Source organism: Schistocerca nitens, chromosome 7, assembly GCF_023898315.1.
Source record: "Schistocerca nitens isolate TAMUIC-IGC-003100 chromosome 7, iqSchNite1.1, whole genome shotgun sequence".
Classification (NCBI taxonomy): Eukaryota; Metazoa; Arthropoda; class Insecta; order Orthoptera; family Acrididae; genus Schistocerca; species Schistocerca nitens.
In genome coordinates, this window is record NC_064620.1 from 442,115,769 (window position 1) to 442,130,863 (window position 15,095).

A 15,095-nucleotide genomic window follows, 5' to 3' on the forward strand; every position below is an offset into this window, starting at 1 on the left:
TGAATCTAATCTGATCTAATCGGTCTTCAACCTGTTGCTTCCGTGGGACGATTTCCTCGAAGCTCGCGGCATTTTTGCCTGATCGGCATACCGATTCCGGTCTGTGCGGACTTTGAGCGGAAACTTTTTGATCGTCGCTTATAAAATTAGATAACTGACATAACTGACACGGATATGTGATTCAACTGAAGTTTACATTTTACATGATAGCAATCATATTTTCTTAGCTACTGCCATCTTCCTAGTGTTCACTTGTTCAGGTAATCAGTTCTAAGAAAGCCACATTTTCTTCAACACAAAGTCTATGGAGTTCACATTACGCGCACCATTAGGAAGAAGGATAAACAACAGACTGAACCATTAATTTCTTCTGTGACAAATATTGCAGTGGACAGATTTCTTCTACACTTGTGTGAGACTTCAGTAACGGCTAACATGCCATGGAACTTGCTGAAAGATAGAATTTTTTAAGGGCTTTTGCTGGTATTAGGCCGGCAGGTGTGGCCGAGCGGTTCTAGGCGCTACAGTCTAGAACCGTGCGACCGCTACGGTCACAGGTTCGAATCCTGCCTCGGGCATGGATCTGTGTGATGTCCCTAGGTTAGTTAGGTTTAAGTAGTTCTAAGTTCTTGTGGACTGATGACCTCAGAAGTTAAGTCCCAAAGTGCTCAGAGCCATTTGAGCCACTTTTAGCTGGTATTACAACAGACATTTGTGACAACCGTTTTTGTCTCTCCGTCGTCGAGACTACTGACATCTATAGCAGAACTTTCTGAGCCTGCAAAATTGTACTGAGAGACAGTAGAAGTTTCACATTACACAGCTTAGAAATGTGTTCCATTGTGTACTGCAATACCAAGATGTAATATGATTGCAGCGATAGGCCACGGATTGTGTTCAAACTCAATTACAGATCCCAAGTCTGTCTTTTTATGTGAGTGACAGACGAAATGAATTTTTTCCGTAGAACTCGTCCCATTATAATTTTATGAAAAGAGAAATCAGTTGTAGCAGCGGTAAATATCTCAACTGCTTGTGAATTTCTTCGAGTTTTCATATAAGGAATAAGTAGTTAATTTTTCACATAGAACTATCCTGACCGTGTCAAAAATGTAACAATTTTTTCTACGTTAATATTGGAGTTTTAACTGGAGTGTTTTCATTAAAGAATTCCAAAAAGGCTAAAATATTTTTTCAGAGGATAGAGCGCTACAATAAATTTTTAAAAACCTAATAATGCGGGCCCTAGTGATTAGCAATGGTCGCTGCTTAGAATCGGTCTCAGGCCAGGCTCACAACAATGAAAATAACGTGCGACCTGACGCTGCCGTTGCTTAGCAATCGTCTGCTTCGAGAGGTGAAGTAAGTCGGACTTGTGCCGGTGTTCTTCGAAAGGAATATTGTGATAAAAAAGTTCGCCGCAGATTCTTGCGAACAGAAGTGAAATAAGGCAGTGAAAGAAGGTTACCTATTGAAGAGAAGCAGACTTGCGAGGTAGAAGACATCAAAGCGAATGGAGGTAAGTGACCAAGAGACATTCACACTCAGCCATCATCATACATCCACGCTGAAGTCCTATACTGTAGGCAACAACTTCAAAAGCTGCTACTGCTGAATGCTGCGTGTCCTAATCAGAGTAAGATACAGCGCGAATACGGCAAATACAAAAAATATTTCGGAGGTCTTTTACTTTTTTTGTTTTTTTGGCATGGGAGGCTTGTGTGAATCGTGCATCACTCTGCGTCGACTGCTATGCTCTGCAAGCCACTTTATGGTGTTTGGTGTAGAGTGCTTCAACATTCCCGTCTTTCCTTTTTATTTTCACATGTTGCGTGGGAAGGTGTCCTGCAAACAAACCATCGTAACGGCTCTAATTGCTCAGATTTCCGAGTCATTAGCACTGCGTGAGACCTCTATCGGAGCAAGTAATATGTTGTCCGACTCTCTTCGGACGTACTCTCTTGGAATTTCTACAGTCACCTTATCACGATGAACAACGGCTCCTTGTGTCATTTGCGACTGGATTATGTGTGTTGAGCATACCCGTAACGTTCTAGCTCCTAGTCAAAGGTCCTTTCACAAAATGTATGGAGTCTAGAAGAATGTTCGATCCTTGACGTCGGCTTTGACCTTTGACGTAATGGCTGCTGGTGCGTATTTTGCATTGAATTTTTGTGTAGAATTTCATTCTATCGACCGTAATCTCGTTGGTTTGTAGAGAAAGTAATTTGTTAATCTTTGCGCGGCATTTGAAATTGCATTGTAAGTACTAGTAACATCGCGAAATACGAGCCAAGTGCGGGACTAAATTCTGCTCCCGCTTTTGAAAATGTGGAATATTCCCCACGTTCTTTCACTATTGTGAAATTAGCTGATGAATTGAGGGAATCAAAGAATGTTATCAGTTTTTCCAGACAGTACAATGTAATTGCTGGCTGTTGCAAGTGCAGTGTTTGTGGCAACGACATGACACTTCCCACAGTTTTAAAGAAACACGAGAGTGAGTAGTTTCTGTGGTGCTGTGCAAAAGATCTTGTGTTGCGTTCCATTTGTTAAAGGGACGTGGTTTGAGAAATCAAGGCCTCCTATGAAAAGTATTTTATTACTTTCTTACATTTTTGTTTAAGCTCTCCTATTTGGCTTGCTACTCATAAGACAGAAACAGATCATAAAACTGTTATACACTGGTATTCGTTTTGCAGGGTAGTGCGTTCGGATTTTGTTATTACACATGGCTGAAAATGACTTACGAATTCGTGGCGACCTCCATCGGTAACGCTGGAATTCAGTATGGTGTTGGCCTACCCTTAGCCTTGATGACAGCTTTCACTCTCGCAGGCATACCTTCAATCACGTGCTGGACGGTTTCTTGTGGAATGGCAGCCAGTTCTTCACGTACTGCTGCATTGAGGAGAGGTGTCGATATCGGTCGGTGAGGCCTGGCACGAAGTCGGCGTTCCGAAACATCCCAAAGGTGTTCCATACGAATCAGGTCCGAACTCTGTGCAGGCCAGTCCATAACTGGGGTGTTATTGTCGTGTAACCACTCCGCCACAGGCCGTGCATTGTGAACAGGTGCTCGATCGAGTTGAAAGACGCAGTCGCCATCCCCGAATTGCTCTTTAACAGTGGGAAGCAAGAAGGTGCTTAAAACGTCAATGTGGGCATGTGCTGTGATAGGGCCACGCAAAACAACAAGGGCTGCAAGCCCCCTCCATGAAAAACACGACCGAACCGTAACATCACCGCCTCCGAATTTTACTGTTGGCACTACACACGCTGGTAGATGACGTTCACCGGGCATTCGCCATACCCGCACCCTGTCATCTGATCGCCATATTTTGTACCGAGATTCGTCACTCCACACAACGTTTCTCCACTGTTCAATCTTCCAATGTTTACGCTCCTTACACCAAGCGATGCGTCTTTTGGCATTTAGTGTCGTGATGGGCGTGATGTGTGGCTTATGAGCAGCCGCTCGACCATGAAATCTAAGTTTTCTCGCCTCGCGCCTGACTGTTATAGTACTTGCAGTGGATGCTGATGCAGTTTTGAATTCCTGTGTGATGGTCTGGATAGATATCTGCCTACTACACATTACGACCCTCTTCATCTGTCGGTGGTCTCTGTTAGTCAACCAACGATGTCTGCTTGTGCGCTTTTGTGCTGTACTCGTCCCTTCACGTTTCCACTTCACCATCACGTCCGAAACTGTGGACCTATGGATGTTTAGGAGTGTGGAAATCTCGCGTACAGACGTATGACACAAGTGACACCTAATCACCTGACCACGTTCAAAGTCCGTGAGTTCCGCGGAGCTTCCCATTCTGCTCTCTCACGATGTCTAATGACTACTGAGTTCGCTGATAAGGAGTATCTGGCAGTAGGTGGCAGCACATTGCAACTAATATAAGAAACGTATGTTTTTGGGTGTGTCCGGATACTTTTTATCACGTAGTGTAGAAGGGGCCAAAAAAAATCAAAAAGAAGAGGTAAGAGGGAGAATGATGTTGTTGGATCATGGGGTGTGCACAGTCGTTTCAGGAAATCACTCTTCTGCAGACAGGATTTTGAAAGTATTCGAAGATAGGACAGCTTGTGCTATGATTCAGCTAGTAAAAAGTTATATAGTAGATGGGTCAATCGTAATGTCAGATGGGTGTGCTAGTTATAAGAGATTAGATGAAATTGGGTCGATGCAGTTGGCTGTCAGTCATTCCATGGATTTAGGGACAAAAATCAGGGGCATGTACAAATACGACACTAGGATATTGGGGGGGGGGGGGGGGGGGGGCAAATAAAAAGTATTACTGGGCGAGGGAAAAGGAGAATTTCAGCCTTACATAGTCATCGAAGAGAGTATGTCTGGAGGAAGAATGTTCCACAAAATCGGTGCTTGTTTGATATTTTTTAGAAGGTGTGTGGAGGATATATTTTCCAAAGAATGATAGTTAATGAATGGTGATGAATTTTTCGTTTTTTGTCTAATTTTTGCAATTACTTTTGTTTCGCTAATTTGGCTTCTTGTTTGGTTTTGAAGTATTAGGATGGTCTATTTTAATAATTCATAGATAACCTTGATTTCTTGGACGTCAACCTATCGGAGATAGAAATCTGTTATTGGTAAGTACTGGTACGTACCCTGTTGCCGCAATTTTCATTTCTATACTAGTTTTGTCAAACAGTGGCTTGCTGCGTGATGGTTCTTGCAGTGCACTGGTGTTGGCAATTGTTTGACGTTGGTGTTAGCGAATTTGTAGATAGCGACTGAGTACATGTCGAGGAGGAGGTGGAGCGAAAAGAGAGATAGATTTTTTGAAATTATTGAAGAAGTTCAGAATTGCGAGAGAGTAGTTATCTCGTGAGTCAATAGAACAGCTTAATGTCAGGGTAATGCACTGATCTAGCTGTGGGTCTAGGTTAGGATGGAATGTGACGATTTGGATGCGCGATAGCCAAGCCTACGAGTTTGAGAGCTCAAAGGATTTCTGTGGTGACTCATTGCTCTGTAGCTTAACCCGAGGTCTAGGTTACGCTATAAAGCAACAATTTGGTTGTTAGTTTGCGAAGTCAACGACTCCGAATGCGGGAACGACTTCTGTGGTGACGCGCTAATCGGTAGCGTAGCGTGAGGTCTGTATTAGGTTATAATTGAAGTTTTCTCGTTAAAGCCAAAAAAACTACATGTGGTGAGAGACTCACCCGTAGTGTACCAAGTAATCTGTGGTAGGTGTATTGGGAAAATTTCGCTGAGGCGTCGAAGGAAACGAAGCCACCACGAATGTACGGTACCAGGTTGATCTGCATCGTACGTCGTGATGTATGATGCTTCTACTTGTATTTACGGCTTCGTCGACTATTTGGACTATGTGGTTCAATTACGACTTATTAGTCATGAAAAGCAGCTGATATTATCTACGAATGAGTACTGTTGACATTGGCTGACACCTTACTGACGATTTAACATTATCAGTTTGTTGTGATGCTTGTTTGGCTCAGTTCCGAATGTGATTCGATTTACGAGGAATTATTTATTAGAAATATTTCACTGTTTCCGAGTAAGAGACATGGTTATTCCGGAAGCAAATATTATTTCTGACAATCATGGGAGCCATTATCATCTGTAGCAGACTTTGGGAAAGTAGTCGAGTCTGTAAGCGCGTTTTTAGTTAATTTTTTGTCTGATAGATTTGAATATTTCGTTTAGTAGTATGGTTTCTTTTCAATTATAGACTGTACTAACAGATACCGGTAACTACAGTTCTCGGTTATGATTCGATTTAATGCCCAACAATTCATCTGCAGTATTTGTAAATTCGTGATGACAGAAACATGAGTAAAGAAAATTTACAACGCCGCAAAGCAAATGTTACGAATATCGTAATGAGAGAAATAGTTTTGAGAACGAAACAGGAATCGAGTAGACGCTATCGTAAAAACGCACTCTACCACTATAATGACCATCAAGACATTAAATATGAAGAGGAAAGAAATGATTCTGGTGAAAATGAAAAGTACTCGAAAACACTGTTCAGTTCTGTTTGCTATGTGACGTTGTTAATTTTTTTTACTCACTGTTTCTGCCTATTACGTTGAGGAAATCCACATTGATATGACGTCACATTGAACATAATATGTACAACGTTTTTCGCATTTGTTTTACGTCTCTCGTCAAAGCCAACGACTCGTATCGAAGGCTGCTCCTTATCTAAGTGTACCTACCTTCGTTGAATCTTCTCAATCTCCTCTATTACTCGGACCGGAGAAATTCCCCAGACTGATCAGCAACCCTTAATAATCTGTCGAGCAAGATTTTAGTAAGCCACTTCCTTCGTGAATGAAATAGATTTCCCCAAGTCCCTTCCAGTGAATCCCAGCCTGACATCTGCTTTTAGTAGAATTAGTCTTACGTAATCATTTCACTTCAGATCGCTTCGGACAGTTATTTACAGATATTTAACCGTAGTATATGTTTCTAGGAACTTACCGCCAATAGCGTAATCGAACAGTAATGTATTTCTTCGACTAGTCATACGCAATGTGTTCCAATTCGCTCAGTGTTCAGGGTCCTGCTAGTCTCTGTACTACTAATCGACTATCCCTACCTATTTCTGCGTTTCGCTCACAGTCTTCTGACGTTGAGTCCGTCCTACAGCCAACAGACTCGTGTGCGTGTAGCCTCATCGAGATTCTGACGTTATCAGCCTCCGTTTATAGAAGACTCTTTTACAATTTTTCTTTCTCCAAAAACCTCATAATGCGTGAGCATAAAACTAGTTCCACAATTCTACAGCAGACTGTCGCCAGTGATATAGGCCCATAATTATGTGCGTCTACCCGACGACTCCTCTTGAATACGGGAATGACCCGCGCTTCTTTTCGTATCGTTTGGTACCCTCACTTGCTACAGCGACCTACAATAGGCTGGTACTTGAAGGGACGTGAGCAGTGTGTTTAGAATGTTGTACTATCTCATGCAACCGCTATGAATTTCCTCTGATGAGCGATTTCAGTTGATATCCTATTTCATGATAACTTGTCTCAAAACTAGCTCTTCAGCATTTGCAGTGTGACTGAAAGGAGCAAGAGTTGTTCGGACTTTCATGGTGAAACTTTTTCGGAAAATCAAATACAGCAATATGGCTTTGTCTTTATCGTTTTCTATTTCTGAGCCAGTATGGCAATCGCAGCGGTTGATTAGAAGATAACGATTATTTAAAGGGACTTGCGATGATCTCACACATCTTCACTGCAGTAACACTACCAGTTATTTTGCGAATCTCAAGTGTTTGATCGCGATCTATTTATCGTCGAATTATCTTAGACTATTGTAGTAAAGGAAAATTTGGAAATTTGTGTTAAGTTCCCATGGGACCAAACTGCAGAGGTCATCGGTCCCTAGGTTTACATACAACTTAATCTAACTTAAACTAACTTACTCTAAGGACAAGATACACACCCATACCGAAGGGAGGACTCGAACCTCCGACGGGGGAAGCCGCGCGAACCGTAGCAAGACGCTTAAGACCGCTCGGCCTCACCACGCGGCTGTAGTGAAGGAAACTGTTTGTGTTGTTGATCATAGGATACGTTCAACACTTGAGAGAGGGAACCTAAACCCAGAAAATACGCATGGATGTAGATGGTGACAGTGGCTGATTTACTCTGTGAGGCATTGCAAATATTCTTCACCATTCATATTTAAATAAAATAACAAATGATTTTAGTAAGCCCCGGGAAGGAGGTAAGATGATGCAGACTTGATCGCTAGGACGAAAACTACCGATTAGGGATCCAAAAATCTACCACCTGATTAAAATAATTTCTAGTGCTGTGTTGGAGCTTCAGCCAACGGTATGAAGCGGTAGATGGCAGAGCCGGAAACGTGGTTCTGTCGTCTCGTCGACGTTCGGATAAGGCAAAAATGTACCACTAAATGGAACACATTAAACCATTCCGGCATTTTCTTGATGTGGCTTGAGGAAACGAATTCAATTTCAAGTGAGATCGCTGAATGACGATGTGAGTATCTGTAGACGTATGAAACTCCAACACGCTAACCAGTCCGTCAACACTTCCTGCTCTTCCTTCTCTTCGTGTCCATAACACCAAACACATGCCATTGCTCGTTAAGAAAACGGATGTGGTCTGCTTGGCATTCGATACATTTGCCACACCTGCCCTCTTTCTCTTTTGAGCTCGTTAATCTAACGGAAATGCTGTTTGTCCCCTTTTACCAGGTGATTCAAAAAGAAAAGCAAATTTAAGTTATTTATTGCACATTGCGCATTGCTCTGGATAGAGGAAGGCTCAACGATTTGAGACGGCTGTGCTGCGTGTTTGTAGCAATATGGCGACTGCACCACCAGAGATATCATTTTGTGTGTTGGAATCTGCGCGAAGTCAGTCCACTGTTCATGTGCAACGTTCATTTAGCCGCCCATACAGCAAGAGGAACCTCTGCTCATGCAGATTTATGACTGACATAACAACAATCTTGGAAGGTGGTTGCATATGCACAGGGAAGAACACTGATCGGCTACGCACGTTTGATGTAAAGGTCGAGCGTGCCCGAGATGAGTTCACACATAGTCCTTGCGAGTCCACAAGACGGGCAGGCCAGGAACTTCAGCTTCCTCAACAGATGGTGTGGCGTGTCCTAACGAAACGACATGTGCATATTAAGCCTTATAAGTTGCAGTTACTGCAGCAACTGCGCCGCGGCGACCATAATGAAAATTACGAATTTTACATTCCATTTGTCCAGAATACGGCACAGGAAATTTTTTTCCGAGCGACTCAACTTTTCAGACAAGTTGATGTTTCATCAACAGGAGAAAGTAAACCGCCATATTGTAAGAATTGTGGGACCACAAAATCCTGTCCTCGTCGTCGAACACTGAAACTGAATGTGTTTTGCGCCGTTTCTGCTCGGAGAGTTTGTGAACCTTTCCTTAATGCGGAGGAAACTGTGACAGGAATGTCGGACCTAAAACGTGATGGAAAGCTGGACATTTCGTCCCCTTCACGAAGATCCCAATGACTTTTATGCATGATGGTGTCCCGCCCCACTTTGGCCCTTGGGGTCAGCGTTATTTTATCAACACTCTCCCACAACGCTGGATTGGAAGAGGTGAACAACAAGACCTCGTTCACTGTTTTTGGCCTCTAAGGTCACCAGACACCACATCTTGAGATTTTTTTCTGGAGGTGCATAAAAAAATGTCTTCGTCCCACGTATGGCACAATAGCTGATAAATAGATGGAGCTGTCACTTTAACAAACAAGGAGTGGTTGACACATGTGTTGAATGAAGTGGACTACCGTTTCGATGTTTCTCGAGCAAAACATTGTGCTCATGTTGATTGTATGGCACCGTGTCTGTACGAACATAAGACTTTTGTCCTACCTGTATCCAGTGACATGCGTAAAGTGTCCTGCATTTTACAGTTTGTAATAAGCAACTGAAATCTGTTCTTTCTTTATGAATCATCCTTTATATTCAGCTGTCAAATCAGCTTTAATCAGTGCAGAGTAGGCAAAGTGTAATGTGAAAAAGGCATTAGCATGACAAAGAACACACGCACTCGGCCTTTATTTTGTTGCACTTTTAGTATTATGATTATTATTATTTCGCTTGGGCCATACTGCATACAGCTTGGTGCAGATATAAACTCATATATGCAGAGCCGGCCAGAGTGGCCGAGCAGTTCTAAGCGCTACAGTCTGGAACCGCGCGACCGCTACGGTCGCAGGTTCGAATCCTGCCTTGGGCATGGATGTGTGTGATGTCCTTAGGTTAGTTAGGTTTAAGTAGTTCTAAGTTCTAGGGGACTGATGACCATAGATGTTAAGTCCCATAGTGCTCAGAGCCATTTGAACCATCATATATGCAGGGAAAACAGAGTATAAATAGTGTGTACAGTGGCTTTAAATTATTTTACTTTTTCACATAGATTTAATGCAAGTTGTTGTTGTGGTCTCCAGTCCTGAGGCTGGATTGATGCAGCTCTCCATGCCACTCTATCCTGTGCAAGCTTCTTCATCTCCCAGTACCTACTGCAGCCTACATCCTTCTGAATCTGCTTAGTGTATTCATCTCTTGGTCTCCCTCTAAGATTTTTACCCTCCACGCTGCCCTCCAATACAAAATTGGTGATCCCCAGATGCCTCAGACCATGTCCTACCAACCGATCCCTTCTTCTAGTCAAGTTGTGCCACACACTTCTCTTCTCCCAAATCCTATTCATCACCTCCTCATAAGTTATGTGATCTACCCATCTAATCTTCAGCATTCATCTGTAGCACCACGTTTCGAAAGCTTCTATTCTCTTCTTGTCTAAACTATTTATCGTCCATGTTTCACTTCCATACATGGCTACACTCCATACAAATGCTTTCAGAAACGACTTCCTGACACTTAAATCTATACTGGATGTTAACAAATTTCTCTTCTTCAGAAACGCTTTCCTTGCCCTTGCCAGTCTATATCTTATATCCTTTCTGCTTCGACCATCATCAGTTATTTTGCTCCCCAAATAGCAAAACTCCTTTACTACTTTAAGTGTCTCATTTCTTAATCTAATTCCCTCAGCATTCGACTACATTCCATTATCCTCGTTTTGCTTTTGTTGATGTTCATCTTATATCCTCCATTCAAGACACTATCAATTCCATTCAACTGCTCTTCCAAGTCCTTTGCTGTCTCTGACAGAGTTACAATGTCATCGGCGAACCTCAAAGTTTTTGTTTCTTCTCCATGGATGTTAATACCTACTCCGATTTTTTCTTTTGTTTCCTTCACTGATTGCTCAATATACAGATTGAATAACATTGGGGAGAGTCTACAATCCTGTCTCACTCCCTCCCCAACCACTGCTTCCCTTTCATGCCCCTCAACTCTTATAACTGCCAATCGGTTTCTATACAAATTGTAAATAGCCTTTCGCTCCCTGTATTTTACCCCTGCCACCTTCAGAATTTGAAAGAGAGTATTCCAGTCAACATTGTCAAAAGCTTTCTCTAAGTCTACAAATGCTAGAAACGTAGGTTTGCCTTTCCTTAATCTATTTTCTAAGATAAGTCGTAGGGTCAGTATTGCCTCACGTGTTCCAATATTTCTACGGACTCCAAACTGATCTTCCCCTAGGTCGGCTTCTACTAGTTTTTCCATTCGTCTGTAAAGAATTCGCGTTAGTATTTTGCAGCCGTGACTTATTAAACTGACAGCTGGGTAATTTTCACATCTGTTGACACCTGCTTTCTTTGGGATTGGAGTTATTATATTCTTCTTGAAGACTGGTTTAATGCATATAGACAAGGGATCTTCACATTTCAACTAAAGACAGAATATAAAACAGCTTTGTTAATCCACCTCAGTCCTGAGCTTAGATTCTGTTAATGAAAATCCTGGTGGTCCATGATTTTTTCTGGGACCAAACAGGACGGAAACAGCCATTAAAAAAATAAAAAAAGACTCTCGTGAGTCAACTCCGTGCCCTTCACTTTGGCATGTAGCATATAGACATCATCATAAATCAACCTCATTTTTCATTATAGTAATTATATGTTTCCACGGATTATTTTTATGAATTTTATTTATAAACTGAGAACTGTAATATATGAATGCATGTATGTAAGGACCACAAAATTTTATTATGTCTGAAATAAGTCAGAAAACTTCCCGTTCCAGGGCCGTCAAAAATAAGTTATACATAATTATCGCAGCCCAAGTAAGTTTCAATAAATGCGGCACTACACTTCAAAGTGACAAAAATACCTGATACTATTTTGCGATATAGTCATTAAAGCTCTGTAAACGGCCCTCGGAACGCTTTGCCAGTCGTTCAGTTCCCCGACTATAGAAATCAGCCCCTCGGTCACGGAACCGTTCCAGGGCCGCTATTTAAATTGCTTCATGGCCGCAAAATCTTTGATCACTTGGAATCATTTGCTCGACTGCCTTCACATTGTCGTCTGTGGTCGACGTCGAAGTCGATGGCCGACCTTCCCTACCAGCACCACTCACACCTGTGCGGCTTTGCTCAAACCGTCGGCACCACTTCACTGTGGTTGGACACACCATTTCATTTGGCCCACAGCCCACCAGAATTCAAGGTTAATCTGTGGGCAAATTAGAATTTTCCCACTAGAATCGTACTGTCCCTTTAATTCAACTTTGGAGTTCGTTGCCAGTAGCTACCCCGTTTCACTCTATCCTGTGAGGCACCTGTTATCTGTACCACAGTGAACTGTCTGCAGCACACCCAGAGCACGTACTGTCCTTTGGCAATGCATCACTCTTCTTGCACAATGATTTTAGTGTGGGGTGATATGTGTCTTTCATAATTCCTTTTGCTATTACTTATGGAATTGCAATAAAGTTCATTTTATCTCTGCAACAGAAACATATTTTGAATTTAGTGCACTGCACAAGTGTGAAACACTTAGAGCCGAGCAACGCACATATTCAGTTGCTGTCAGAGGGTCCATAAGTAAAAATTATTAATATACCGTAATATTACACGCAACTGAGGAAGACAGGACTATAAAAGTTGAAGACTTTTATGGCTTTTATTCAACATTCATATTTAGGTGACACAGTTCTCGTGCTTTCGTCTGCGTAGGAACGCATCCGGTTTTGTGACTGTTAACGACTTCGTAGCCGAGGGCGAATTATTTAGTCCCACCTGTCTGCTTTGGTGGGTTAGTATTTCAATCTATGCGTGTTAATTTATTTTATGAGACACAGTTCATGCTTTTACGTCTGTGTCTATTGTAGGATTTCGTAGCTCGCGTCGATATTCGTTTTTTGGTCTGTGTAGTGTAGTATTCCACCATGTTTAGTAAGGATAGGGACTGTGATTGCTGTGTGCGGATGCGATCTGAGTTGGTGACACTTCGCTCTCAGCTACAGGCTGTGTTGGCTTCGATTACACAGATTGAGGCTGCCGTGGATGGGCGTCACTGTTGTGGACCGGCCGTGGGGATCCAACGGACGTCGAGCACGACTAACGAGTCTTCCAAGTCCTCACCGGTGGCCAGCACAGTAACTACTTGCACTGAGGTTGAGGCCTCACCCATTGTCGAGTGAGAGGTCAGGTCGGGGCGTGGCAGGCTGCAAATGTGAGACCTCCGCGGTTAGTCTGACAGACAGATTCCAGGTGCTATCTGCCGCTGGCAGTGTCTCTCAGACAGATGCACTCGCTTGTCCTGTTTCAGAGACAACTTCTCAGCCAGCAAGATCCGGGCAACCACAGAGGGTGGGAGTATTGGTACTTGGAAGCTCCAATGTTAGGCGCGTTGGACATCGCTGCCAAGAGGGCGAAGAAAGCCACTGTACGCTCTGTGTGCATACCGGGTGCAGTCCTTCCAGACATGGAACGGGTCATTCCGGACGCCATGAAGAGCACAGGGTGCAGCCAAATTCAAGTGGCTAAAAGAAAACACTGATGCTCAAATCCTTATAGGCACTGAAAGCCGGTTAAGGCCGGATATAAGCTCAGCCAACATTTTTGCGAAGGACCTATCGGTGTTCAGAAAGTATAGGCTAAATCAGTGGGATGTGGCGTGTTTGTTGCTTTTAGAAGCAGTTAATCTTATACCTAAATAGAAGTAGATAGTTCCTGTGGGTAAATACGGGTAGCTAACATTCGCGGCAACCGGAATCAAATAACGACTGGATCCTTTTACCGACCTCCCAGGTCTGATGACACACATAATTATCGTTGGTGGTGACTTCAATTTACCCTCGATATGTTGGTGAAAATATATGTTTCAATTTGGAGGTACGCATAAAACATCTTCCGAAACTGGGCTAAATGCATGCTCTGAAAATTATTTAGAGCAGTTAGTTGATGAGTCCACTCGAATAGTAAATGATTGTGAAATCACACTTGCCCTCTTAGCAACAAATAGTCTTCAGTTAATAAACGAATACAGGGATTAGTGAACACAGGGTTGTCGTAATCCCAAATCCACTAAAAATAAACGAAAAATGTATCTATTCAAAACAGCAAAGACCGTTTGCTTGACGCCTTCCTGAGAGACAATTTCCACTCGTTTTTAATTAAATTGTAATTGTAGACCACATGTCGCTTGAATTCAAACAAATAGTATTGACAGTAGTTGAGAGACTTACACCGAATAAATTAACAAACGACGGGACTCATCCCCCATGGTATACAAAACAGATAAGAATACTGTTGCATAATTAACGAAAAGAGCTTGCCAAATTTTTAAATGCCTGCAGAACCCCCAGGATTCGCTTTTTTTCAGAATCTCGAAATTTAGAGCGGACTTCGATGCGAGATGCTTATAATAGTGTCCACAACGAAACTGTTTATCGAAATCTGGCGGAAAATCGAAAGAGTTTCTGCTCGTATAAAGTATGCTAGCGGCAAGACACAATCAGTGCATTCTCTGCGCGATAGCAGTCGAAATACTATCGACATTTACAGTGATGCTATGCTAAACAAAGACTTCCAAAATTCCTTCAACCAAGAAGTCGAAGTAAATATTCCTCGAATCAAGAACAGCTAACAACATGAGTACCTTAGTAGTAGACATCCTCTGAGTAGTGAAGCAACTTAAATCACTTATTAAAAGTAAGTTTTCTGATACAGATAGTACACCAGTTAGGTTCCTTTCAGAGTATGCTGATGCAATAGATCCATATACAAGTGCTCGCTCGACGAAAGATCCGCACCCAAAGACTTGAGAATTGCGCAGGTCTCACCAGTATTCAAGAAAGTCGATAGGAGTAATCCACTAAATTACAGGTCAATATCATTAACGTCAATATGCACCAGGATTTTGGAACGCATATTGTATTCGAACATTATGAGTTACCTCAAAAAGAACGTTCTATTAAAACATAGTCAACACTGACTGAGAAAACTTCTTTCTTGTGGAACACCAGTAACTCTGTACTCTCACGAAGTGTTGAGTGCTGTCGGCAAAGAATTTCAAATTGATTCCGTGTTTGTAGATTTTCAGAAGGCCTTTTACATCGTACTTCACAAGCTGCTTATAATGAAATGGCGTACTTATAGAATAACGTCTCACTGATGCGACTAGATTCGTGATTTAGTGTC